At 39.8% G+C, this 25,257-nt stretch overlaps 1 protein-coding gene and 1 pseudogene across 1 annotated transcript in view; one reads left to right on the forward strand and one right to left on the reverse strand.

Annotated features, from left to right (window-relative positions):
* LOC119509983 overlaps positions 1–25,257 on the reverse strand; it is a 72,867-nt gene that overhangs the window by 44,836 nt on the left and 2,774 nt on the right. The gene's annotated exons all lie outside the window — the stretch shown is intronic.
* On the forward strand, positions 20,972–21,977 carry LOC119510738 (annotated as a pseudogene).

Here is a 25,257-nt window from a genome sequence, read left to right on the forward strand (position 1 = left end):
GGTCACCCACAGCCACGCCTGGTCTGAGGGAAAGGGCTCTCAATACCAAGGATTCCGACCTCAGCTGCCAACAGCCCTTGTCCAGTCAGCAACTCCTGATGACTGCCAACAGTGACCCCATGTGGCAGCCACTTGCAACTACAGGAGCTCCACAAAGATCAGCACACCCACACCTCGAATGGATGTTGGAACAAGTCCGCTTTGGAGCAACATAAACCCCCAGGGACCCTTGAGCAATTCAAAAGACAGGAAGAACCCTAAAGAGGGCATTCATAGGGCATTTGGAGGCTCAGACTGGCACTGCTCTGAGTTATAAAACCAAAAATAGGTGGTATTCATTTGTACCTGGAATTTTGGAAACAGTTCAAACTGGTTATTTCCAAGGAGAAACTGCATGATTTCCCTATCCCGTCAGTGGGTAAAAAAACTCCACACTTTGAGTTATCCTTTAGCTTTCCTTCCAGCCCAAAATTCTGCTTTGTCCTACCTCACCTCCAGGCCAGATCCCATCCCCACAAGCCCTGGTAGGTTCTTCCTATAAAAACTGATGTTAAAGGCAGACTCCAAAACACACTCTTTTCTAAGAGGGAAGGTAACGGAACCAAAATAACTTGACTCAGTACTGAGCCTGAGCACACATTATCTCACTGGGCTCTGACAATTGCCCAGGAAAGGGTGAGAAGACTCAAGCACAGATTGGTTTGAGGCCACATGGGAATCACACCGTTCAAGGAGCTGGGGGTGAACACAAGTGCCGCTGGTGTATCCAAAACATCAGCTTATACTTCTCATCAAATAGCAGCAACAACAACGATAAATGTCCAATTTTTTAAGTAATAGTATTTACCAAGTAACACTAGCTCATGTCCAAATCTCTGGTGAACTCCATGGGACCCAGCTCCATTCCCACAAGGTCACGGTTGACAAATTATTAAATGAATTTCTGTGCCTGATACACTCAGAGCTTCTCAGAAACCAGAGCCTGCTCTGCTGTTTAAAATGAGTAACTCTGTATTCAAGTGATACTAAAGGGGACAATACCCTTTTTTTTTTTTCTAACTTGGAGAATTTAATTTAGGTGTCTTATCAAAAACTGCTGCTCCCTGGCAGATTAATAGCCCACTATATCTTTCATATTAAATTAACTGAGGGCAGAATGGCTTTGTTGGATTTGAATGACAGGCTCCAGAGTTTAGCTTATCATTCTTGAAGAAGACATAAAATGAGGAACTAAAATCATGGGACTTGAATTACCACATTTTCTCTGTTTGGGTTTTTTTTGTTTTTTTTTCCTTCATTTTTTTTGTTGCCACACAGTACATTAATTAGCAATCAGGCAGCACCTGGGCTTGATGATTTCCATTCTCCATCCCTAATACAACACCAGCCCAGCCCATAACTTTCCATTTCATCAGGCAGCTACAAAAAGAAGCTCACCTATGAGTGCACCAGTCTTTTACAGCTTAGAAAGCACTTTCACTTCCTCTCTAGTTTCACCCTTACAATTCCCGCCAATTCAACATAATTAGCCCCATTTTCAGAAAGAGGAAGCTGAGCAACTGAGCAAGAGCTTGCTCAAGGCCACACTGCCAAGAGGCAGAGCTGGGACAGGACTCCCAGGCCAGTGCTCTTTCCCCTACACTGCAGTAGCCTCGCATGACCTCACTTTGTGATTGTTCACTATTTTATTCAGTATAAACCTTTGCCCTGCCTTCTTTCTCCACCTGCTGCTACTTCCATTCTGAATTTAAATGACTGAATCCTTCTTTAGCTCTTACCTTAACTTTCTAGTCTTGTTTTTCCTCATTGCCCACCAAGAACACCAGGCTGTGGCCACATCTCAGCATGTGCATGATCTAGGCACACAATGACCTTGCCTTTGCTCAGTGCTGTTCCCTCTGCTACAACGCTGTTCCCCACCTTCTTTACCTCTCCATTTTTTCCCAAATCAAGACCCAAACCAAGTATGAACAAATGAGTAGGAAAATGGGGACAAAAAGTAAATGACTAAAAGGGAGGGAGGAAGGGTATGGGATGTTCTGGGTGTTCTTTTTGTACTTCTATTTTTATTGTTATTTTTATTTTTAGGAGTAAGGAAACTGTTCAAAAATTGATTGTGGTGATGAATGCACAACTATATAATGATACTGTGAATAACAATTATACACTTTGGATGACTATATGGTATGTGAATATATTTCAATAAAATTGCATTAAAAAAAAAAAAAAAAACCAAACCAAACACCATTTCCTTAAGGCCTTTCCAAATGCTCTCCCTTCTCCAAAGGGATTTGTTCTCGCTGAGTATTTTAGACAAACCTCTATTGGAACACTTACTCACCAAGTTGTAAGAACTTGTATATGTGATTCTCTTCTTCCAGACTGTGAGACTTTTTAGAGGAAATACGTCTAACACAATGGTTGGCATACAGTAGGTGCTTAATAAATGTATACTGTTGCTCCTCAGTCTGCCCTAGGTGCAGATCAAGAGCATCTCCCCCAAGCTCGAAGAGGAAGCTTCCTCAACCTGCCTGCTGAGTCTGAGCCTCAGTTTCCCTACCAGTAAAATAAAAATGCCAAAAACCCACTCTGCTCTAAGGCTGTTCTAAGCATATGAGTGGTTGGGTGTGAGAAAGATTTGTGAAGGGTTTGTCAGGGGTTGGGGCATTCCATTGAATTTAGTGAGAACAAAGTAATTAGCAATATTTGGCAATCCTTAAAATAACTCTAACCCATATGTGAATGGGCATGAAACAGTTAAAGAGCATCTTCCCAGCAGTCACCAATGAGTAGGGGGAAGATTCTCTTCTCCCCCTGTAGCCACCCCTGAGGCATCACTTCAGAGCCTGCCCTTGGAGGAAAATTAGGTTTGAAAACAGTATTCACATTTGCAATGTAGGAGGAAGTGACTAGTATCGCAAGACCCAGATACCATGGCCAGATGAGTACAAGGGGCAGGCAGAGATTCAGTCCTATCTCGATGACACATCTCTTGTGCTCTCCTGAATGGGAGAGCCCAGAGCCCACATCACTCAGATAAGAAAGGAATTTTCCTTGAGAGGAGACGATCTCAAGCTAAGGGCAGTTGCTAGAAGGCCTGGGCAAGTGTTAACGGAACTCAAAGCATTTCACTGAGGGGCCCCAGAAGCTGCAGCAGTGGGGAGGGGACTAGGGGACAGGGGACTGTAGGTCTACCACATCCTCTCCACCAGAGATGTCTGCTCACCCCCATTTTACCCAGGAGGCATCAGCATAAACAAGTGTGAAAACAACTGCCATAAGGGGACCTTGGAGAGCCAAGACAGCCTGGTTTTCAAGCTCTTTGATGAATAAAACGGCAAGTCCGAGGCAGGGCAAGATGGCGGACTGGTGAGCTGTATGTTTTAGTTACTCCTCCAGGAAAGTAGGTAGAAAGCCAGGAACTGCGTGGACTGGACACCACAGAGCAATCTGACTTTAGGCATACTTCATACAACACTCATGAAAACGTGGAACTGCTGAGATCAGCGAAATCTGTAAGTTTTTGTGGCCAGGGGACCCGCACCCCTCCCTGCCAGGCTCAGCCCCGTGGGAGGAGGGGCCGTCAGCTCCGGGAAGGAGAAGGGAGAACTGCAGTGGCAGCCCTTATCGGAAACTCATTCTACTGATCCAAACTCCAACCATAGATAGACTGAGACCAGACACCAGAGAATCTGAGAGCAGCCAGCCCAGCAGAGAGGAGACAGGCATAGAAAAAAACAACACGAAAAACTCCAAAATAAAAGCGGAGGATATTTGGAGTTCTGGTGAACATAGAAAGGGGAAGGGCAGAGCTCAGGCCCTGAGGCGCATATGCAAATCCCGAAGAAAAGCTGATCTCTCTGCCCTGTGGACCTTTCCTTAATGGCCCTAATTGCTTTGTCTCTTAGCATTTCAATAACCCATTAGATCTCTGAGGAGGGCCCTTTTTTTTCAATCCTTTTTTCTTTTTCTAAAACAATTACTCTAAGAAGCCCAATACAGAAAGACACATAGACTTGTAATTTGGGCAGGTCAAGACAAGAGCAGAACTAAGACAGCTCTGAGCCAAAAGGCAATAATCCAGTGGCTGAGAACATTCACTAAACACTACAACTTCCCAAGAAAAGGGGGGTGTTCGCTCACAGCCACCATCCTGGTGGACAGGAAACACTCCTGCCTATCGCCAGCCCCATAGCCCAGAGCTGCCCCACACAACCCAGTGTGACGGAAGTGCTTCAAATAACAGGCACACACCACAAAACTGGGCATGGACATTAGCCTTCCCTGCAACCTCAGCTGATTGTCCCAGAGTTGGGAAGGTGGAGCAGTGTGAATTAACAAAGCCCCATTCAGCCATCATTTCAGCAGACTGGGAGCCTCCCTACACAGCCCAGCAGCCCAGAACTGCCCTGGGGGGACGGCACTCACCTGTGACATAGCACAGTCATCCCTCAACAGAAGACCCAGGGTGCACAGCCTGGAAGAGGGGCCCACTTGCAAGTCTCAGGAGCCATACGCCAATACCAAGGACTTGTGGGTCAGTGGCAGAGACAAACTGTGGCAGGACTGAACTGAAGGATTAGACTATTGCACCAGCTTTAAAACTCTAGGATCACCAGGGAGATTTGATTGTTAGAGCCACCCCCCTCCCTGACTGCCCAGAAACACTCCCCATATACAGGGCAGGCAACAACAACTACACACGCAAGCTTGGTACACCAACTGGACCCCACAAGACTCACTCCCCCACTCACCAAAAAGGCTAAGCAGGGGAGAACTGGCTTGTGGAGAACAGGTGGTTCGTGGATGCCACCTGCTGGTTAGTTAGAGAAAGTGTACTCCACAAAGCTGTAGATCAGATAAATTAGAGATAAGGACTTCAATTGGTCTACAAATCCTAAAAGAACCCTATCAAGTTCAGCAAATGCCAGAGGCCAAAAACAACAGAAAATTATAAAGCATATGAAAAAACCAGACGATATGGATAACCCAAGCCCAAGCACCCAAATCAAAAGACCAGAAGAGACACAGCACCTAGAGCAGCTACTCAAAGAACTAAAGATGAACAATGAGACCATAGTACAGGATACAAAGGATATCAAGAAGACCCTAGAAGAGCATAAAGAAGACATTGCAAGACTAAATAAAAAAATGGATGATCTTATGGAAATTAAAGAAACTGCTGACCAAATTAAAAAGATTCTGGACACTCATAGTACAAGACTAGAGGAAGTTGAACAAGGAATCAGTGACCTGGAAGATGACAGAATGGAAAATGAAAGCATAAAAGAAAGAATGGGGAAAAAAAATGAAAAAATCAAAATGGACCTCAGGGATATGATAGATAATATGAAACGTCTGAATATAAGACTCATTGGTGTTCCAGAAGGGGAAGAAAAGGGTAAAGGTCTAGGAAGAGTATTCAAAGAAATTGTTGGGGAAAACTTCCCAAATCTTCTAAACAACATAAATACACAAATCATAAATGCTCAGCGAATTCCAAATAGAATAAATCCAAATAAACCAACTCCGAGACATATTCTGATCACACTGTCAAACACGGAAGAGAAGGAGCAAGTGGAGAATGCAGGGGTATTCGCCTACCCCACCTCCATGGCTGCTCCATGGTTGCTAACATGACCACAGACATAGGGGACTGGTGGTTTGATCGGTTGAGCCCTCTACCATAAGTTTTACCCTTGGGAAGACGGTTGCTGCAAAGGAGAGGGTAGGCCTCCCTATATTTGTGCCTAAGAGTCTCCTCCTGAATGCCTCTTTGTTGCTCAGATGTGGCACTCTCTCTCTGGCTAAGCCAACTTGAAAGGTGAAATCACTGCCCACCCCCCTACGTGGGATCAGACACCCAGGGGAGTGAATCTCCCTGGTAACGTGGAATATGACTCCCGGGGAGGAATGTAGACCCGGCATCGTGGGACGGAGAACATCTTCTTGACCAAAAGGGGGATGTGAAAGGAAATGAAATAAGCTTCAGTGGCAGAGAGATTCCAAAACGAGCCGAGAGATCACTCTGGTGGGCGCTCTTACGCACACTTTAGACAACCCTTTTTAGGTTCTAAAGAATTGGGGTAGCTGGTGGTGGATACCTGAAACTACCAAACTACAACCCAGAACCCATGAATCTCGAAGACAGTTGTATAAAAATGTAGCTTATGAGGGGTGACAATGGGATTGGGAAAGCCATAAGGACCAAACTCCACTTTGTCTAGTTTATGGATGGATGTGTAGAAAAGTAGGGGGGTATATCCCCAAGGCGGGGCAAGATGGCAGACTGGTGAGCTGTATGTTTTAGTTACTCCTCCAGGAAAGTAGGTAAAAAGCCAGGAACTGTGTGGACTGGACACCACAGAGCAATCTGTCTTTGGGCATACTTCATACAACACTCATGAAAACGTGGAACTGCTGAGATCAGCGAAATCTGTAAGTTTTTGCGGCCAGGGGACCCGCGCCCCTCCCTGCCAGGCTCAGTCCCGGGGGAGGAGGGGCTGTCAGCTCCAGGAAGGAGAAGGGAGAATTGCAGTGGCTGCTCTTATCGGAAACTCATTCTACTGATTCAAACTCCAACCATAGATAGACTGAGGCCAGACACCAGAGACTCTGAGAGCAGCCAGCCCAGCAGAGAGGAGACAGGCATAGAAAAAAAACAACACGAAAAACTCCAAAATAAAAGCAGAGGATTTTTGGAGTTCTGGTGAACACAGAAAGGGGAAGGGCGGAGATCAGGCCTTGAGGCGCATATGCAAATCCCGAAGCAAGGCTGATCTCTCTGCCCTGGGCACCTTTCCTTAATGGCCCTGGTTGCTTTGTCTATTAGCATTTCAATAACCCATTAGATCTCTGAGGAGGGCCGTTTTTTTTTTTGTTGTTGTTGTTTTGTTTTTTTGTTTTTTTTTTAAATCCTTTTTGCTTTTTCTAAAACAATTACTCTAAGAAGCTCAATACAGAAAGCTTCAAAGAATTGAAATTTGGGCACGTCAAGTCAAGAGCAGAACTAAGAGAGCTCTGAGACAAAAGGCAATAATCCAGTGGCTGAGAAAATTCACTAAACAACACAACTTCCCAAGAAAAGGGGGGTGTCCGCTCACAGCCACCATCCTGGTGGACAGGAAACACTCCTGCCCATCGCCAGCCCCATAGCCCAGAGCTGCCCTAGACAACCCAGTGTGACGGAAGTGCTTCAAATAACAGGCACACACCACAAAACTGGGCGTGGACATTAGCCTTCCCTGCAACCTCAGCTGAATGTCCCAGAGCTGGGAAGGGGGAGCAGTGTGAATTAACAGAGCCCCATTCAGCCATCATTTGAGCAGACTGGGAGCCTCCCAACACAGCCCAGCAGCCCAGAACTGCCCTGGGGGGATGGCACTCACCTGTGACATAGCACAGTCATCCCTCAACAGAGGATCCGGGGTGCACAGCCTGGAAGAGGGGCCCACTTGCAAGTCTCAGGAGCCATACGCCAATACCAAAGACTTGTGGGTCAGTGGCAGAGACAAACTGTGGCAGGACTGAACTGAAGGATTAGACTATTGCAGTAGCTTTGAAACTCTAGGATCATCAGGGAGATTTGATTGTTAGGGCCACCCCCCCTCCCCGACTGCCCAGAAACACGCCCCACATACAGGGCAGGCAACACCAACTACACACGCAAGCTTGGGACACCAATTGGGCCCCACAAGACTCACTCCCCCACTCACCAAAAAGGCTAAGCAGGGGAGATCTGGCTTGTGGAGAACAGGTGGCTCGTGGACGCCACCTGCTGGTTAGTTAGAGAAAGTGTACTCCACGAAGCTGTAGATCTGATAAATTAGAGATAAGGACTTCAACTGGTCTACAAACCCTAAAAGAACCCTATCAAGGTCAGCAAATGCCACGAGGCCAAAAACAACAGAAAATTATAAAGCATATGAAAAAACCAGACGATATGGATAACCCAAGCCCAAGCACCCAAATCAAAAGACCAGAAGAGACACACCTAGAGCAGCTACTCAAAGAACTAAAGATGAACAATGAGACCATAGTACGGGATATGAAGGAAATCAAGAAGACCCTAGAAGAGCATAAAGAAGACATTGCAAGACTAAATAAAAAAATGGATGATCTTATGGAAATTAAAGAAACTGTTGACCAAATTAAAAAGATTCTGGACACTCATAGTACAAGACTAGAGGAAGTTGAACAATGAATCAGTGACCTGGAAGATGACAGAATGGAAAATGAAAGCATAAAAGAAAGAATGGGGAAAAAAATTGAAAAACTCGAAATGGACCTCAGGGATATGATAGATAATATGAAACGTCCAAATATAAGACTCATTGGTGTCCCAGAAGGGGAAGAAAAGGGTAAAGGTCTAGGAAGAGTATTCAAAGAAATTGTTGGGGAAAACTTCCCAAATCTAAACAACATAAATACACAAATCATAAATGCTCAGCGAACTCCAAATAGAATAAATCCAAAAAAACCCACTCCGAGACATATACTGATCACACTGTCAAACATAGAAGAGAAGGAGCAAGTTCTGAAAGCAGCAAGAGAAAAGCAATTCACCACATACAAAGGAAACAGCATAAGACTAAGTAGTGACTAGTCAGCAGCCACCATGGAGGCGAGAAGGCAGTGGCACGATATATTTAAAATTCTGAGTGAGAGGAATTTCCAGCCAAGAATACTTTATCCAGCAAAGCTCTCCTTCAAATTTGAGGGAGAGCTTAAATTTTTCACAGACAAAGAAATGCTGAGAGAATTTGCTAACAAGAGACCTGCCCTACTGGAGATACTAAAGGGAGCCCTACAGACAGAGAAACAAAGACAGGACAGAGAGACTTGGAGAAAGGTTCAGTACTAAAGAGATTCGGTATGGGTACAATAAAGGATATTAATAGAGAGAGGGAAAAATATGGCAAACATAATCCAAAGGATAAGATGGCCGATTCAAGAAATGCCTTCACGGTTTTAACGTTGAATGTAAATGGATTAAACTCCCCAATTAAAAGATATAGATTCGCAGAATGGATCAAAAAAAATGAACCATCAATATGTTGCATACAAGAGACTGATCTTAGACACAGGGACACAAAGAAACTGAAAGTGAAAGGATGGAAAAAAATATTTCATGCAAGCTACAGCCAAAAGAAAGCAGGTGTAGCAATATTAATCTCAGATAAAATAGACTTCAAATGCAGGGATGTTTTGAGAGACAAAGAAGGCCACTACATACTAATAAAAGGGGCAATTCAGCAAGAAGAAATAACAATCGTAAATGTCTATGCACCCAATCAAGGTGCCACAAAATACATGAGAGAAACATTGACAAAACTAAAGGAAGCAATTGATGTTTCCACAATAATTGTGGGAGACTTCAACACATCACTCTCTCCTATAGATAGATCAACCAGACAGAAGACCAATAAGGAAATTGAAAACCTAAACAATCTGATAAATGAATTAGACTTAACAGACATCTACAGGACATTACATCCCAAATCAACAGGATACACATAGTTTTCTAGTGCTCACGGAACTTTCTCCAGAATAGATCATATGCTGGGACATAAAACAAGCCTCAATAAATTTAAAAAGATTGAAATTATTCAAAGCACATTCTCTGACCACAATGGAATACAATTAGAAGTCAATAACCATCAGAGACTTAGAAAATTCACAAATACCTGGAGGTTAAACAACACACTCCTAAACAATCAGTGGGTTAAAGAAGAAATAGCAAGAGAAATTGCTAAATATATAGAGACGAATGAAAATGAGAACACAACATACCAAAACCTATGGGATGCAGCAAAAGCAGTGCTAAGGGGGAAATTTATAGCACTAAACGCATATATTAAAAAGGAAGAAAGAGCCAAAATCAAAGAACTAATGGATCAACTGAAGAAGCTAGAAAATGAACAGCAAACCAATCCTAAACCAAGTACAAGAAAAGAAATAACAAGGATTAAAGCAGAAATAAATGACATAGAGAACAAAAAAACAATAGAAAGGATAAATATCACCAAAAGTTGGTTCTTTGAGAAGATCAACAAGATTGACAAGCCCCTAGCTAGACTGACAAAATCAAAAAGAGAGAAGACCCATATAAACAAAATAATGAATGAAAAAGGTGACATAACTGCAGATCCTGAAGAAATTAAAAAAATTATAAGAGGATATTATGAACAACTGTATGGCAACAAACTGGATAATGTAGAAGAAATGGACAATTTCCTGGAAACATATGAACAACCTAGACTGACCAGAGAAGAAATAGAAGACCTCAACCAACCCATCACAAGCAAAGAGATCCAATCAGTCATCAAAAATCTTCCCACAAATAAATGCCCAGGGCCAGATGGCTTCACAGGGGAATTCTACCAAACTTTCCAGAAAGAACTGACACCAATCTTACTCAAACTCTTTCAAAACATTGAAAAAAATGGAACACTACCTAACTCATTCTATGAAGCTAACATCAATCTAATACCAAAACCAGGCAAAGATGCTACAAAAAAGGAAAACTACCGGCCAATCTCCCTAATGAATATAGATGCAAAAATCCTCAACAAAATACTTGCAAATCGAATCCAAAGACACATTAAAAAAATCATACACCATGACCAAGTGGGGTTCATTCCAGGCATGCAAGGATGGTTCAACATAAGAAAAACAATCAATGTATTACAACACATTAAAAACTCGAAAGGGAAAAATCAATTGATCATCTCAATAGATGCTGAAAAAGCATTTGACAAAATCCAACATCCCTTTTTGATCAAAACACTTCAAAAGGTAGGAATTGAAGGAAACTTCCTCAACATGATAAAGAGCATATATGAAAAACCCACAGCCAGCATAGTACTCAATGGTGAGAGACTGAAAGCCTTCCCTCTAAGATCAGGAACAAGACAAGGATGCCCGCTGTCACCACTGTTATTCAACATTGTGCTGGAAGTGCTAGCCAGGGCAATCCGGCAAGACAAAGAAATAAAAGGCATCCAAATTGGAAAAGAAGAAGTAAAACTGTCATTGTTTGCAGATGATATGATCTTATATCTAGAAAACCCTGAGAAATCAACGATACACCTACTAGAGCTAATAAACAAATTTAGCAAAGTAGCGGGATACAAGATTAATGCACATAAGTCAGTAATGTTTCTATATGCTAGAAATGAACAAACTGAAGAGACACTCAAGAAAAAGATACCATTTTCAATAGCAACTAAAAAAATCAAGTACCTAGGAATAAACTTAACCAAAGATGTAAAAGACCTATACAAAGAAAACTACATAACTCTACTAAAAGAAATAGAAGGGGACCTTAAAAGATGGAAAAATATTCCATGTTCATGGATAGGAAGGCTAAATGTCATTAAGATGTCAATTCTACCCAAACTCATCTACAGATTCAATGCAATCCCAATCAAAATTCCAACAACCTACTTTGCAGACTTGGAAAAGCTAGTTATCAAATTTATTTGGAAAGGGAAGATGCCTCGAATTGCTAAAGACACTCTAAAAAAGAAAAACGAAGTGGGAGGACTTACACTCCCTGACTTTGAAGCCTATTATAAAGCCACAGTTGCCAAAACAGCATGGTACTGGCACAAAGATAGACATATAGATCAATGGAATCGAATTGAGAATTCAGAGATAGACCCTCAGATCTATGGCCGACTGATCTTTGATAAGGCCCCCAAAGTCACCGAACTGAGCCATAATGGTCTTTTCAACAAATGGGGCTGGGAGAGTTGGATATCCATATCCAAAAGAATGAAAGAGGACCCCTACCTCACCCCCTACACAAAAATTAACTCAAAATGGACCAAAGATCTCAATATAAAAGAAAGTACCATAAAACTCCTAGAAGATAATGTAGGAAAACATCTTCAAGACCTTGTATTAGGAGGCCACTTCCTAGACTTTACACCCAAAGCACAAGCAACAAAAGAGAAAATAGATAAATGGGAACTCCTCAAGCTTAGAAGTTTCTGCACCTCAAAGGAATTTCTCAAAAAGGTAAAGAGGCAGCCAACTCAATGGGAAAAAATTTTTGGAAACCATGTATCTGACAAAAGACTGATATCTTGCATATACAAAGAAATCCTACAACTCAATGACAATAGTACAGACAGCCCAATTATAAAATGGGCAAAAGATATGAAAAGACAGTTCTCTGAAGAGGAAATACAAATGGCCAAGAAACACATGAAAAAATGTTCAGCTTCACTAGCTATTAGAGAGATGCAAATTAAGACCACAATGAGATACCATCTAACACCGGTTAGAATGGCTGCCATTAAACAAACAGGAAACTACAAATGCTGGAGGGGATGTGGAGAAATTGGAACTCTTATTCATTGTTGGTGGGACTGTATAATGGTTCAGCCACTCTGGAAGTCAGTCTGGCAGTTCCTTAGAAAACTAGAGATAGAGCTACCATTCGATCCAGCGATTGCACTTCTCGGGATATACCCGGAAGATCGGAAAGCAGTGACACGAACAGATATCTGCACGCCAATGTTCATAGCAGCATTATTCACAATTGCCAAGAGATGGAAACAACCCAAATGTCCTTCAACAGATGAGTGGATAAATAAAATGTGGTATATACACACGATGGAATACTACGCGGCAGTAAGAAGGAACGATCTCGTGAAACATATGACAACATGGATGAACCTTGAAGACATAATGCTGAGCGAAATAAGCCAGGCACAAAAAGAGAAATATTATATGCTACCACTAATGTGAACTTTGAAAAATGTAAAACAAATGGTTTATAATGTAGAATGTAGGGGAACTAGCAGTAGAGAGCAATTAAGGAAGGGGGAACAATAATCCAAGAAGAACAGATAAGCTATTTAACGTTCTGGGGATGCCCAGAAATGACTATGGTCTGTTAATTTCTGATGGATGTAGTAGGAACAAGTTCACTGAAATGTTGCTATAGTATGTAACTTTCTTGGGGTAAAGTAGGAACATGTTGGAAGTTAAGCAGTTATCTTAGGTTAGTTGTCTTTTTCTTACTCCCTTGCTATGGTCTCTTTGAAATGTTCTTTTATTGTATGTTTGTTTTCTTTTTAACTTTTTTTTTCATACAGTTGATTTGAAAAAAGAAGGGAAAGTTAAAAAAAAAAAAAAAAGAAAAAAGAAAAAAGACAAACAAGGAAAAAAAAAAAAAAAGATGTAGTGCCCCCTTGAGGAGCCTGTGGAGAATGCAGGGGTATTCGCCTACCCCACCTCCATGGTTGCTAACATGACCACAGACATAGGGGACTGGTGGTTTGATGGGTTGAGCCCTTTACCATAAGTTTTACCCTTGGGAAGACGGTTGCTGCAAAGGAGAGGCTAGGCCTCCCTGTATTTCTGCCTAAGAGTCTCCTCCTGAATGCCTCTTTGTTGCTCAGATGTGGCCCTCTCTCTCTAGCTAAGCCAACTTGAAAGGTGAAATCACTGCCCTCCCCCCTACGTGGGATCAGACACCCAGGGAAGTGAATCTCCCTGGCAACGTGGAATATGACTCCCGGGGAGGAATGTAGACCCGGCATCGTGGGATGGATAACATCTTCTTGACCAAAAGGGGGATGAGAAAGGAAATGAAATAAGCTTCAGTGGCAGAGAGATTCCAAAACGAGCCGAGAGATCACTCTGGTGGGCACTCTTACGCACACTTTAGACAACCTTTTTTAGGTTCTAAAGAATTGGGGTAGCTGGTGGTGGATACCTGAAACTATTAAACTACAACCCAGAACCCATGAATCTCGAAGACAGTTGTATAAAAATGTAGCTTATGAGGGGTGACAGTGGGATTGGGAATGCCATAAGGACCAAACTCCACTTTGTCTAGTTTATGGATTGATGTGTAGAAAAGTAGGGGAAGCAAACAAACAGACAAAGGTACCTAGTGTTCTTTTTTACTTCAATTGCTCTTTTTCACTCTAATTATTATTCTTGTTATTTTTGTGTGTGTGCTAATGAAGGTGTCAGGGATTGATTTAGGTGATGAATGTACAACTATGTAATGGTACTGTAAACAATCGAAAGTACAATTTGTTTTGTATGACTGCGTGGTATGTGAATATATCTCAATAAAATGATGATTAAAAAAAAAAAAAAAAAAGTAGGGGAAGGAAACAAACAGACAAAGGTACCCAGTGTTCTTTTTTACTTCAATTGCTCTTTTTCACTCTAATTATTATTCTTGTTATTTTTGTGTGTGTGCTAATGAAGGTGTCAGGGATTGATTTAGGTGATGAATGTACAACTATGTAATGGTACTGTAAACAATCGAAAGTACAATTTGTTTTGTATGACTGCGTGGTATGTGAATATATCTCAATAAAATGATGATTAAAAAAAATAAAAAAATAAAAAAAAAACACGGAAGAGAAGGAGCAAGTCCTGAAAGCAGCAAGAGAAAAGTAATTCACCACATACAAAGGAAACAGCATAAGACTAAGTAGTGACTACTCAGCAGCCACCATGGAGGCGAGAAGGCAGTGGCACGATATATTTAAAATTCTGAGTGAGAGGAATTTCCAGCCAAGAATACTTTATCCAGCAAAGCTCTCCTTCAAATTTGAGGGAGAGCTTAAATTTTTCACAGACAAACAAATGCTGAGAGAATTTGCTAACAAGAGACCTGCCCTACTGGAGATACTAAAGGGAGCCCTACAGACAGAGAAACAAAGAAAGGACAGAGAGACTAGGAGAAAGGTTCAGTACTAAAGAGATTTGGTATGGGTACAATAAAGGATATTAATAGAGAGAGGGGAAAAATATGACAAACATAAACCAAAGGATAAGATGGCTGATTGAAGAAATGCCTTCACAGTTATAACGTTGAATGTAAATGGATTAAACTACCCAATTAAAAGATATAGATTTGCCGAATGGATCAAAAAAAATGAACCATCAATATGCTGCATACAAGAGACTCATCTTAGACACAGGGACACAAAGAAACTGAAAGTGAAAGGATGGAAAAAATATTTCATGCAAGGTACAGCCAAAAGAAAGCAGGTGTAGCAATATTAATCTCAGATAAAATAGACTTTAAATGCAGGGATGTTTTGAGAGACAAAGAAGGCCACTACATACTAATAAAAGGGGCAATTCAACAAGAAGAAATAACAATCGTAAATGTCTATGCACCCAATCAAGGTGCCACAAAATACATGAGAGAAACATGGCAAAACTAAAGGAAACAATTGAGGTTTCCACAATAATTGTGGGAGACTTCAACACATCACTCTCTCCTATAGATAGATCAACCAGACAGAAGACCAATAAGGAAACTGTAAACCTAAACAATCTGATAAATGAATTAGATTTAACAGACATATACAGGACATTACATCCCAAATCACCAGGATACACATACTTTTCTAGTGCTCATGGAACTTTCTCCAGAATAGATCATATGCTGGGACATAAAACAAGCCTCAATAAATTTAAAAAGATTGAAATTATTCAAAGCACATTCTCTGACCACAATGGAATACAATTAGAAGTCAATAACCATCAGAGACTTAGAAAATTCACAAATACCTGGAGGTTAAACAACACACTCCTAAACAATCAGTGGGTTAAAGAAGAAATAGCTAGAGAAATTGCTAAATATATAGAGACGAATGAAAATGAGAACACAACATACCAAAACCTATGGGATGCAGTAAAAGCAGTGCTAAGGGGGAAATTTATAGCAATAAACGCATATATTAAAAAGGAAGAAAGAGCCAAAATCAAAGAACTAATGGATCAACTGAAGAAGCTAGAAAATGAACAGCAAACCAATCCTAAACCAAGTAGAAGAAAAGAAATAACAAGGATTAAAGCAGAAATAAATGACATAGAGAACAAAAAAACAATAGAGAGGATAAATATCACCAAAAGTTGGTTCTTTGAGAAGATCAACAAGATTGACAAGCCCCTAGCTAGACTGACAAAATCAAAAAGAGAGAAGACCCATATAAACAAAATAATGAATGAAGAAGGTGACACAACTGCAGATCCTGAAGAAATTAAAAAAATTATAAGAGGATACTATGAACAACTGTATGGCAACAAACTGGATAATGTAGAAGAAATGGACAATTTCCTGGAAACATATGAACAACCTAGACTGACCAGAGAAGAAATAGAAGACCTCAACCAACCCATCACAAGCAAAGAGATCCAATCAGTCATCAGAAATCTTCCCACAAATAAATGCCCAGGGCCAGAAGGCTTCACAGGGGAATTCTACCAAACTTTCCAGAAAGAACTGACACCAATCTTACTCAAACTCTTTCAAAACATTGAAAAAAATGGAACACTACCTAACTCATTTTATGAAGGTAACATCAATCTAATACCAAAAGCAGGCAAAGATGCTACAAAAAGGGAAAACTACTGGCCAATCTCCCTAATGAATATAGATGCAAAAATCCTCAACAAAATACTTGCAAATCGAATCCAAAGACACATTAAAAAAATCATACACCAAGACCAAGTGGGGTTCATTCCAGGCATGCAAGGATGGTTCAACATAAGAAAATCAATCAATGTATTACAACACATTAAAAACTCGAAAGGGAAAAATCAATTGATCATCTCAATAGATGCTGAAAAAGCATTTGACAAAATCCAACATCCCTTTTTGATAAAAACACTTCAAAAGGTAGGAATTGAAGGAAACTTCCTCAACATGATAAAGAGCATATACGAAAAACCCACAGCCAGCATAGTACTCAATGGTGAGAGACTGAAAGCCTTCCCTCTAAGATCAGGAACAAGACAAGGATGCCCGCTGTCACCACTGTTATTCAACATTGTGCTGGAAGTGCTAGCCAGGGCAATCCGGCAAGACAAAGAAATAAAAGGCATCCAAATTGGAAAAGAAGAAGTAAAACTGTCATTGTTTGCAGATGATATGATCTTATATCTAGAAAACCCTGAGAAATCGACAATATAGCTACTAGAGCTAATAAACAAATTTAGCAAAGTAGCAGGATACAAGATTAATGCAAATAAGTCAGTAATGTTTCTATATGCTAGAAATGAACAAACTGAAGAGATACTCAAGAAAAAGATACCATTTTCAATAGCAACTAAAAAAATCAAGTACCTAGGAATAAACTTAACCAAAGATGTAAAAGACCTATACAAAGAAAACTACATAACTCTACTAAAAGAAATAGAAGGGGACCTTAAAAGATGGAAAAATATTCCATGTTCATGGATAGGAAGGCTAAATGTCATTAAGATGTCAATTCTACCCAAACTCATCTACAGATTCAATGCAATCCCAATCAAAATTCCAACAACCTACTTTGCAGACTTGGAAAAGCTAGTTATCAAATTTATTTGGAAAGGGAAGATGCCTCGAATTGCTAAAGACACTCTAAAACAGAAAAACGAAGTGGGAGGACTTACACTCCCTGACTTTGAAGCTTATTATAAAGCCACAGTTGCCAAAACAGCATGGTACTGGCACAAAGATAGACATATAGATCAATGGAATCGAATTGAGAATTCGGAGATAGACCCTCAGATCTATGGCCGACTAATCTTTGATAAGGCCCCCAAAGTCACCGAACTGAGTCATAATGGTCTTTTCAACAAATGGGGCTGGGAGAGTTGGATATCCATATCCAAAAGAATGAAAGAGGACCCCTACCTCACACCCTACACAAAAATTAACTCAAAATGGATGAAAGATCTCAATATAAAAGAAAGTACCATAAAACTCCTAGAAGATAATGTAGGGAAACATCTTCAAGACCTTGTATTAGGCAGCCACTTCCTAGACTTTACACCCAAAGCACAAGCAACAAAAGAGAAAATAGATAAATGGGAACTCCTCAAGCTTAGAAGTTTCTGCACCTCAAAGGAATTTCTCAAAAAGGTAAAGAGGCAGCCAACTCAATGGGAAAAAATTTTTGGAAACCATGTATCTGACAAAAGACTGATCTCTTGCATATACAAAGAAATCCTACAACTCAATGACAATAGTACAGACAGCCCAATTATAAAATGGGCAAAAGATATGAAAAGACAGTTCTCTGAAGAGGAAATACAAATGGTCAAGAAACACATGAAAAAATGTTCAGCTTCACTAGCTATTAGAGAGATGCAAATTAAGACCACAATGAGATACCGTCTCACACCAATTAGAATGGCTGCCATTAAACAAACAGGAAACTACAAATGCTGGAGGGGATGTGGAGAAATTGGGACTCTTATTCATTGTTGGTGGGACTGTATAATGGTTCAGCCACTCTGGAAGTCAGTCTGGCAGTTCCTTAGAACACTAGATACAGAGTTACCATTCGATGCAGCGATTGCACTTCTCGGTATGTACCCGGAAGATCGGAAAGCAGTGACACGAACAGATATCTGCACGCCAATGTTCATAGCAGCATTATTCACAATTGCCAAGAGATGGAAACAACCCAAATGTCCTTCAACAGATGAGTGGATAAATAAAATGTGGTACATACACACGATGGAATACTACACGGCAGTAAGAAGGAACGATCTCGTGAAACATATGACAACATGGATGAACGTTGAAGACATAATGCTGAGCGAAATATGCCAGGCACAAAAAGAGAAATATTATATGCTACCACTAATGTGAACTTTGAAAAATGTAAAACAAATGGTTTATAATGTAGAATGTAGGGGAACTAGCAATAGAGAGCAATTAAGGAAGGGGGAACAATAATCCAAGAAGAACAGATAAGCTATTCAACGTTCTGGGGATGCCCAGGAATGACTATGGTCTGTTAATTTCTGATGGATATAGTAGGAACAAGCTCACAGAAATGTTGCTATATTAGGTAACTTTCTTGGGGTAAAGTAGGAACGTGTTGGAAGTTAAGCAGTTACCTTAGGTTAGTTTTCTTTTTCTTACTCCCTTGTTATGGTCTCTTTGAAATGTTCTTTTATCGTATGTTTGTTTTCTTTTTAACTTTTTTTTCATACAGTTGATTTAAAAAAGAAGGGAAAGTTAAAAAAAAAAAAAAGAAAAACAAGGAAAAAAAATATGTAGTGCCCCCTTGAGGAGCCTGTGGAGAATGCAGGGGTATTCGCCTACCCCATCTCGATGGTTGCTAACATGACCACAGACATAGGGGACTGGTGGTTTGATGGGTTGAGCCCTCTACCATAGGTTTTACCCTTGGGAAGACTGTTGCTGCAAAGGAGAGGCTAGGCCTGCCCATAATTGTGCCTAAGAGCCTCCTCCTGAATGCCTCTTTGTTGCTCAGATGTGGCCCTCTCTGTCTAGCTAAGCCAACTTGAAAGGTGAAATCACTGCCCTCCCCTCTACGTGGGATCAGACACCCAGGGGAGTGAATCTCCCTGGCAACGTGGAATATGACTCCCGGGGAGGAATGTAGACCTGGCATCATGGGACGGAGAACATCTTCTTGACCAAAAGGGGGATGTGAAAGGAAATGAAATAAGCTTGAGTGGCAGAGAGATTCCAAAAGGAGCTGAGAGGTCACTCTGGTGGGCACTCTTACGCACACTTTAGACAACCCTTTTTAGGTTCTAAAGAATTGGGGTAGCTGGTGGTGGATACCTGAAACTATCAAACTACAACCCAGAACCCATGAATCTCAAAGACAGTTGTATAAAAATGTAGCTTATGAGGGGTGACAGTGGGATTGGGAAAGCCATAAGGACCACACTCCACTTTGTCTCGTTTATGGATGGATGAGTAGAAAAATAGGGGAAGGAAACAAACAGACAAAGGTACCCAGTGTTCTTTTTTACTTCAATTGCTCTTTTTCACTCCAATTATTATTCTTGTTATTTTGGTGTGTGTGCTAATGAAGGTGTCAGGGATTGATTTAGGTGATGAATGTACAACTATGTAATGGTACTGTAAACAATCGAAAGTACGATTTGTTTTGTATGACTGCATGGTATGTGAATATATCTCAATAAAATGAAGATTAAGAAAAAAAAAGAAGGCAGAAATAAAGAGGAAACAACAAAGAACAGAGAGGAAAAATACAAAACAAGTAAAATGATAGACTTAATTGTAACCATATTGAAAATCACATTAAATGTAATCTGCCAATTAAAAGGTGGATTATCACATTGGATTAAAAAAAAAAAGCAGGACATGACATTGTGTTGCCTATAAGAAATGCACATTAAATATAAAGACACAAATAGGTTAAAAACAAAAGGATATAAAAAAAATATACCTAACACTAATCAAAGGAAAGCTGAAGGAGTTATTATCAGACGAACTAGATTTCAGAGCAAAGTTTTACCAAGGATAAAGTATGTCATTTCACAACGATGATAAATTTCATTAAGCAGAAATAATAACCTTAAACAATTATGCACAAAATAACAGAGCTTCGAAGTACATGAAGCAACAATTGATAGAATTATGAGGAGAAACAGATATATCCACAATTGTAGTCCTTTCTCAGTAACTGATAAAACAATTGGAAAAGCAGTAAGGACATTAGAAGACTTGAACAAAACTCTCAACCAACTTGACCTAATTCACAATAATAGAACACTCCACCTAACAACAGCAGAATACACATTTTCAATTACTCATGGAACACTGACCAAGAATCCATATTCCTTTCCATAAAATAAGCCTGAATAAAATTAGAACAATTCAAGCTCATGCAAAACATGTCCTGTGACAACAAAGGAATTAATAACAGAACAATCTCTTGAAAATATACAAATATATGCAAACTAAACAACACTGCTCAAGGACCCCTGTGTTGTGGATATAATAATGCCCTTCAAGGATGTCCATGTCCTAATCCCTGGATCTGATGTACTAGGTTACACAGCAAAGGGAAACGAAGATTTCAGATGTAATTAAAGTTGCTTTTCAACTGACATTACGATTGGTAGATAATCTTGAATTATCCTGGTGGACCCTATATAATCACAGGGATTATTAAAAGTTTCAGAGCGCGGTCCCAGCTGGGCGATGAGGCTGGGCTGTGCGGGGCCGCCGCGGGTTGCTGGGCTGCAGCGCGGTGCCAGAGCGGCGGGCCGGGCCCGGCGTCCCCACCTCCTCCCCTCCGTCACCAGTGACCACGTCCGCTCCGTGAACCCACCGCGGCGGGCTACAAAAAGGAGGTTTCAAATGAACTCTTTTAAATTTTGTTTGAAACTAATATTTTAACAAAAGCCAAGTTGAATTCAGGATAAATAAAGAAGAAAACGGGAAAAGAGCAATGCTTTGGTTACAAGTGTCTTAATGAGCAAATGTGGCAGGAAAAAATATATTAAGACAAATCTAAGACAAATGACCATGAAACTATTGAATCCCAGCAGGATGGAAGTGTAACAGATTCTGTGACAGAGAGCAAAGACAAATGACCATGAAACTATTGAATCCCAGCAGGATGGAAGTGTAACAGATTCTGTGACAGAGAGCAAATCTGCTCAAATGCAGACTCAGACTGGTCAAAATTAAATTCCTACTTTAGCTCAGGTTTCTGTAGCTGGATCAGGCACTGGAGGAGGCTCCCCAGCTGTAACTCTAGTGCAGTTACCTTCGGGCCAAACTGTACATGTCCAGGGAGTAATTCAGACACCACAGCCATCGGTTATTCAGTCACCACAAATACAAACTGTTCGGGTAGCAACAATTGTTAAAGACAGATGAGTCTGCAGAATCTGAAGGTGTAATTGATCCTCACAAACGTAGAGACATCCTTTCACGAAGACCCTCTTATAGAAAAATACTGAATGAACTTTCCTCTGATGTGCCTGGGGTTCCCAAGATTGAAGAAGAAAAATCCGAGTAAAAAGGAATGCCCCCAAACATCGCTACCCTGGCAGTCCCAAGTAGCATGTATCAGACTAGCACGGGGCAATACAGCACGTTTGCTTCCATACGATCTGGTACAGTCCTAGCTTTAAGTCTTCTGCAGTTACACTGAAGCAACCTGGATTCTGGCATTAAATGATTCGATATAAAACTGCATCGTCAGCACCAAAATATGTATTAGAGAATGAAAAGTATATGTTAAACGAGTGAGAGATTTGTATTGACAGCTGTCTTATACTTTTGAAAAGTAAAAAATTTTAGAACTGAATATAGAAGAAAAAGTTAGGGGTAAAAATAAACAAGGGAGGGTTTTTCCTGTTTATATGATTACACTTATCTCTAGTAAAATTTAAAACTTACTATTGGTGTCCTTATGGCACATGCAAGCATGATATGATGTCAATGTCTGTATTTCATTCAAGTTGGCTTTTGTTATCAACTGATATTATAAATACTAATTTAAAGAGATATCTTTGTGTTTTAAAATTGTTTTAAATGTTACTCTGTTTCACTACTCTCTACTGTGCTAATTTGTGCCGCAATTTTTCTTAAAAGAGAATGGGAAAATGTTTTATGTTTTAAAACTATAGCAATTGGACAGATCATTTTATTTGATATTTTAAGCATCAAAAGCTTTAAATAAACAGATACATTCACATTTAGTCTTGTGCATTTTAATGGATTGTTAATTCTGTGCTTTTTACTCTAATGAAAGCACCATTTTTTTTTCCCCAAATAAAGAACACATCTAATACATTAAAAAAAAGTTTCAGGGAGCAACCAGTGAATGGATAAACAAAATGTGGTACATCCACACAACAGAATATTATTCAGCCATAAAAGGAATGAAGTTCTGATACCTGTGACAATGTGGATGAACACTGAAGACATCATGTTGAGTGCAAAAGGACAAATACTGTATGATCTCACTGATACAGAATAATTAGCAACGCAAGCTCATATAGTCACAATATAGAATATAGATTACCAGGGCAGACAGAGTGGAGGCAAAGGATAGGGATTTAAGGTTTAATATGTACAGAGTTTCTTTTTGGAATGAAGGAAAATTGGTAACGGATAGTGGTGATCGTAGCACAACATTGCAAACATAATTAACAGCACCGAATTATATATTTTAATGTGGTTAAAAGGGGAAATTTTAGGTTGCATATATGTTACTGGACTAAAAGCTTTTAAAAAAATCTCTGGAACTTCACAACACAAACAGTGAACCCTAAGATAAACCATTCGACTACAGTTAACAGTACAATTATAAAAATGTGCCTCATCAATTGTAACAAATGTACAATACTAATGCAAGCTGTTAATAATAGGGTGATTTATGGGAACCCTGTATTTTATGCATGACTTTTTTTTGTAAACTCACAAATTCTCTAATAAAAAAAAAATGGTATGAGGCAAAATAATTGGAAGGATGGATTATCACATGGCAGTTAAGTATCCCAGCAAGATAACTGAGCTTGGAATAGATAGCAAGTTTGTGATTAGGTGCTACAGTCTTCTTGAATGGGGAGAAGTGACTGAGAATCAATAGATATCAATAAGGATGTAGGACAGAGGGTAGTAGAACCTGAGGACATAAACCTCAAAGGAGCCTGGGTTCTGTAAATCCAGGTTAGAGTTAAGTGTCTGTCTTCCTGGAGCTCCCACAGCCCCTTGAGTATTCCTTTGCAATGCCCCCAGTGATCCTCTCCCCCAGTGATCCTCTCCCCACTAAGCCAGCATTCAGCAAGGGAAGAAATGGATCCGACCCATCCTGTAGTACCCAGGATAGAAGCATGTCTTGGTGCTCCGACTTTGAGGAGGAAGGAGAAGAGGAGTCTACCTCTCCATCTTGATTTACCCTTGGCTTTGTTTCATTTATGTCCATATTTTATTTGCTTTTAATGACCTAATCCTTTAAAAGAAAACTCAATTAAAACATTTCCAGAGGCCATCTAACATGCTATTCCAACTACCTAGAATACCCTTGCCCACTCTACCTATCCCAAAACTTCCTATTCTTTATTAATTAATGAACAGAAATTAATCATCAGGTAGATGACAAATAAAATGCAATATTGTACCACAACACAGCCATCAGAATGGCAAAATTAAAGAGGCTGACAACATTAAGTGTTGGCTGGGATGTGAAGCAAAAAGAACTCAATTCAATACTGAAGGGAGAGTAAATTTGTACAACTGCTTTGGAAGTTTGGCACTATCTACTAAAGCTGAACATAGTCATACACATGCCCAGCAATTCCATTTGTCCAAACAAAATGTATACATTTTTTTCACAAAAAAAAAAAAAAAAAAAATACAAGGATGTTCATAGCAGCAGCATTGTAATAGTCCCAAACTGGAAACAGCCTAAATATCCATCAACAGCATGACACATAAACTTTTTTTAAAAAGCATAAGAGAGGCAGAAGAGTCAGAAATGTCAGTACAGAAAAATGTTCAGAGAGATTCAGCGTTGCTGGATTTGAAGATAGAGGAAAAGAAAGGGCCATGAATCAAGCAACACAAGCAGCCTGGTGAAGCTGAAAAAGGCAAGGAAACAGATTCTCCCCTAGAACCTCCAGAAAGGGATGCAGTTCTGCAGACACCTGTTTTAGCCCAGTGATCCAATGCCATATTTCTACCCTATATTATTGTAAAATTATAGAATTGTGTTGTTTTAAGCTATCAAGTTTCTGGTGATTTTTTATTATAAGTAGTAATAAGAAATTAATACACTGTTGGTCAAGAAATAAATTGAATTTAAATGAGAAAGTATTTTGAACCAGATGAAAATGAAAACCCAGCATTTCAAAATTTGTGGTATTCCACAAAAGCAGCAATTAGGGAAAAATTTATAGCCCTAAATGCCCACATTAGAACATAAGAAAAAGCTCATTTGCTGACATGAAATAATTTTAATAAACAAATTCATAGAGACAGATACTAGAATTCAGGTTATCAGGGGCTGGGAAGGGTTATGGAATGAGAAGATAAAGCTCAATTGGTACTGAATTTCTGTTGGGGTTGATGAAAAAGTTTTAGTAATAGATAATGGTGATGGCAGCACAAAATTGTGAATGTAATTAACACCGCTGAATTATATATCTGAATATGGTTAAAGGGAGAAATTTTAGGTTCAATATACATTACTAAAATAAAGGAATAAAGGACATTATTGTGACAATGAAAAAATTGGAACATGGGCTGTATGCTTTATATCACTGTTAAATTTCTTTAACTTGATAGCTGTACATAGCTGGTTACATAGTGAGTTTCCCTGTTCTCAAGAAAAGTAACTAAAGTGTTCTGTTTGAGGAGGATGACATATGCAACCTACTTTAAAATGTTTAAATATAGACGGATAGATGATAAACAGATAGATACTAGATAGATATAATAAATGTTACAAAATGCTAAAAGTTGTTAAATCT

This window comes from Choloepus didactylus, chromosome 15 (genome assembly GCF_015220235.1).
Source record: "Choloepus didactylus isolate mChoDid1 chromosome 15, mChoDid1.pri, whole genome shotgun sequence".
Lineage (NCBI taxonomy): Eukaryota > Metazoa > Chordata > Mammalia > Pilosa > Megalonychidae > Choloepus > Choloepus didactylus.